A 4,291-nucleotide genomic window follows, 5' to 3' on the forward strand; every position below is an offset into this window, starting at 1 on the left:
TTGCCCATGTTTGCCACGTCACCTTGCCACCTGCACCCCCAGCTGACTACCGCCCCACTGCAGGACGCCAACAACCCCAACAACCACCTCCCAGAGACGATTGCTTCGCCGTCTCTAAGAAGCAAGGCCTCCCTGCCAACTCGGTCAGGAAGGCTTCAGCTGACTCGAAGAAGATCACCATCTCACTTCTCATCGAAGGGCTCAGTGTACGATGGAAGTGGTCTCTGGCTCTTCCAGGTCCCTTCTATCGTGGAGCACCCTGACCAGCCTGTGTCCCGCCATCACCTGGAACCAGCTGACCCCTGCGGACACCAAGCTCAAAGATTACGAGGGGATTGAAATTCAAACCCTGGGTTGGCTAACTATGTGGGTGGACTATGGGAATTTTCATGGCAGGCAGGCTTCCCATTTTAGTTGTAGGGAAGCCGCTGCTGGCTCTCTTGGGCCTGGATTGGTTCCCTTCCCTGGGGCTGTTGCTTACAGGAGTCCACCAGACGTCCCATATGCCTGACTCTGTCGAAAACGTCATCAATGAATTCGCTGATGTCTTCGACGGAACCCTAGGTAAATATAAGGGTTCCCCCATCTCCCTCAACTTAGACCCCCAGGTTGCCGCTATCAGACTCAAGGCCCACAGGGTGCCATTTGTCTTGAGGCCCAAAGTTGATGCGGAGCTCGACAAACTCTTGGTGCAGGGCATCATTGAACCCGTCAACCACTCCACATGGGAGACCCCAATTGTGATCCCCATTAAGGCCAATGGGTCCATCATTATCTGCACTGACTATAAGTCAACATCAACAAGGGCCTCCAGGCAAACCCATATCCGGTTCCTGTGGTGCAGCACTTGCTCCATTCCTTGGGGCAGGGCTGCATCTTTGCGAAACTGAATATGGCTCAGGCCTATCAGCAGCTCCCAGTGGATGACAAGGCTGCTGCCGCCCAGACCATCAACACTCACCGAGAGGCTTTCCACTGCCGCAGGTTGCAATTTGGCGTCTCCGTTGCCCTGGAAATCTTCCAGAGCCTGATGAAGCGATTGCTCCATGGACTCCCTGCCATTGTTCCCTACTTCGATGACATCCTGATCGCTGCCAGTAGTAGATCAGGACTCATTGAAGTCCTCAGGAAGGTTCTCAACTGTTTTAGGAGCAGGGGCTTGAAATTAAAGCACAGCAAATGTTCTTTTGCCATGCCCCAGGTGGAGTTCCTGGGCTTTCTTGTGGACGCCCAGGGAATCCACCCCATCCCTTCTAAGCTTGAGGCCATAAGGAACACCCCCACTCCTACCTCCAAGGCGGAACTGCAGCATTCCTCAGCCTTTTAAACTTTTACGTTTATACTCACAAGGCATCACTAGCCGAGCCGCTCCATCGATTGCTCAACTGATCGGCGGCCTGGTGATGGGGTAGCCACCAGATGCATGCACTCACGGCTGTCAAAGCCATGCTTACGTCAGCGGCTGTCCTAGTCCAATACAGTGACAGGTTGCCACTGACGTTGGCATGTGATGCCTCCCCCTACGGTGTGGGGGCTGTTCTGAGCCATGTCCTTCCCAATGGCTCAGAAGCCCCCATAGCTTTTTATTCCCGGACACTCTCCTCCACTGAGAGGAGCTACAGCCAGATCCACAAGCTCTGGCTGCAGTGTCCGGGATTAAAAAGTTTCACGAGTATCTCTACCAACGGTATTTTACCTTACTTACCAAACACAAGCCTCTCCTTGGGCTTCTGGCCGGTGACTACCCCACCCATTCTCTCCCCATGCATGTCTAGGTGGACGGAGTTCCTGGCAGCGTATTTCTATATGCTGCAGTACCGTCCAGGGAAGCAGCTGGGCCATGCCGCTGCCCTCTCCCAACCACTGAACCGGACCTCCTCCTGGCCTCTTCCGGCCTGTCCATCGAGATGCTGGACCTGCCCCTATCAGCCTCCAATGTGGCGTACCACTCTTTAGCAGACCCCACTCTCTCCTAGGCTTTCACTTGGGTGCAGAGGGCTGGCCTTTAGGCAAGGTGGCCGAGGAATTCTGCCCCTTCAAGACCCGCCAGCTGGAGCTCTCCCTCCAGGGCAGATGCTTACTCTGGGGGAACAGGGTGGTCGTTCCCCCCTCCTTACGGACCCAGGTCTTGGACTGCCTCCATTTGGGCCACCTTGGCATACCTCAAATGAAGGCTTTGGTGGCCCAAGATGGACGAGGCCATCAAGGCCTGGGTCGGCCACTGTTTTCCTTGCCAGGAATCCCGGCCAGCGCCACCAGCTGCGCCTGTTAGGGACTGGGAGTTACCCCAGGGGCCGTGGTCCAGGGTCCACATTGACTTCACGGGTCCCTTCCACAGCCAGAACTTCCTGGTGGTGGTGGATGCCTACTCTAAATGGGTAGAGCTCCTACTTATGGCAACCACCACCACCAAGGCCACTATCTGGGGGCTATGGCGCATATTCAAAGCCATGCTTACGTCAGCGGCTGTCCTAGTCCAATACAGTGACAGGTTGCCGCTGACGTTGGCATGTGATGCCTCCCCCTACGGTGTGGGGGCTGTCCTGAGCCATGTCCTTCCCAATGGCTCAGAAGCCTCCATAGCTTTTTATTCCCGGATACTCTCCTCCACTGAAAGGAACTACAGCCAGATCCACAAGCTCTGGCTGCGGTGTCCGGGTTTAAAAAGTTTCACGAGTATCTCTACGGATCCCTTGATAAATACACGCCAGTTGCAAAGCGCCCAACTTTTGATCACACAATCTTGGGGATGCTGCAACAATCATCAGTGCGAGGACCAGTTTTAAGTCCGATTTTCCGTAAAACTGCAATTTTAAACAATCATGAAACCAATGAATATTTATTGTATATGTGAAAATAAGAATAGTATAAGAATAGTATACCCCTTAAACATTAACACAAACCTTTTTGCATGAAAGAAAATCCTATTTTTTAACAACTAGAAATACTAATGAAAAGAGTGGCAGTTTTACAAAAAAAATTCAAATATCTGGCAAATCACTTTGATTTCGCAGACTACTGGGAGAGTCTTGGGGAACTCCTAGGGGCACACTTTAAAAACCCACAGAATTCCAGGCAACATGCCAAAAGTCAATGCGTGCCTTGAAAGGTATCCCTGCCATACTATTGTACCCTGCTCAAATCCTTTAAATGTGGCGGAGTAGAGTCTAAGAGCTCTGCCAACTGCCTCTGCCCATTCACTCAAGGTAACATGCTGATCCATTTGGTTTTATTTTGCCTACTAATGAATTCGCTATGTCCAAACGCTGCAAACGCCTGATTTGTTCAGCCCTGCATGTAATATGGCAAATACCCAGATCCTGCAGATGGTTTGCCTCGTGCCTTGACATCATGCCAGGGGGACAGAGGAGACCCGGAGAGCATTCCAGGCAATGTGCCACAAATCAACGCGTGGCTTGAAATGGACCCCCACGGTGCTTGTGCCAATGCCTGGCTGCTCTTCCATGCAAGCATGCCAGTGGCATTTTCAAGCTTATAGAAACGGCTGATTGCCCAGCGTTATTTTCTAAACTCATTTCATGGGGAAGAAACTGGTTATAATTAATGATACAGAGCAGGTGAAGAGCTATAAGCATACAAGGATAGCATCTTTTGCAAGGAGGAAACTGTCCGTGAATAACGTCATGAAGCCTGCATTTTTATTTCCTCCCCCAATAACCCCACCCCATCAGCATTTATGGCTACTCAGAAGCAGCCAAACTACTTATAAAGATCAATTCATTTATGTTCCCTTTCCTGGAGCGTAGGTTTAAATCCGCGCTCCCAGCCGAGAGGAAAAAGCAAGTTTCTCTTCTTAGCTCGGGGCAAAATCAGATTGGATCCTGCCACTAAATCCTTTTACCCGATTTTTCTCAACAAACATGACATCCTGTTGGATCTGGCCCTGAAGAAACACCTGGGGAAATCTCCCCATGCTCAAAGGTTACGTTCCATTTGGATCTCTCTCAAGGGTTGAGCCCTTCTTCCGGCCAAAACACGTTTTGCAAATCCGTTCCGAGGACGCGGACGACAAAGAGTCCCTTCTTCGCGCTAACTCACGCTCGTGCCGTTCCGAAAGCCCGATCTCCAGTTTTGGGTCCCCCCACCCTCCCACCTCGTCCCTTCTAGCGGCCCTGGCTTGCCTCGGCCAATCCCACCGCTCGGCGCCTGATCCGATCCAAACGGCGGTTTCTCATTGGTTGACCGGTATCCCTCTCCTCACCGGTCAACCAACCCGAAGAGAGATGCTCGGGAGAGCGGTGTGGGGTGGGCTTGACGGGGAGGTGGCTTG

This window comes from Natrix helvetica, assembly GCF_964273705.1.
Source record: "Natrix helvetica genome assembly, chromosome: 3".
In the NCBI taxonomy this organism is placed as follows: Eukaryota; Metazoa; Chordata; class Lepidosauria; order Squamata; family Natricidae; genus Natrix; species Natrix helvetica.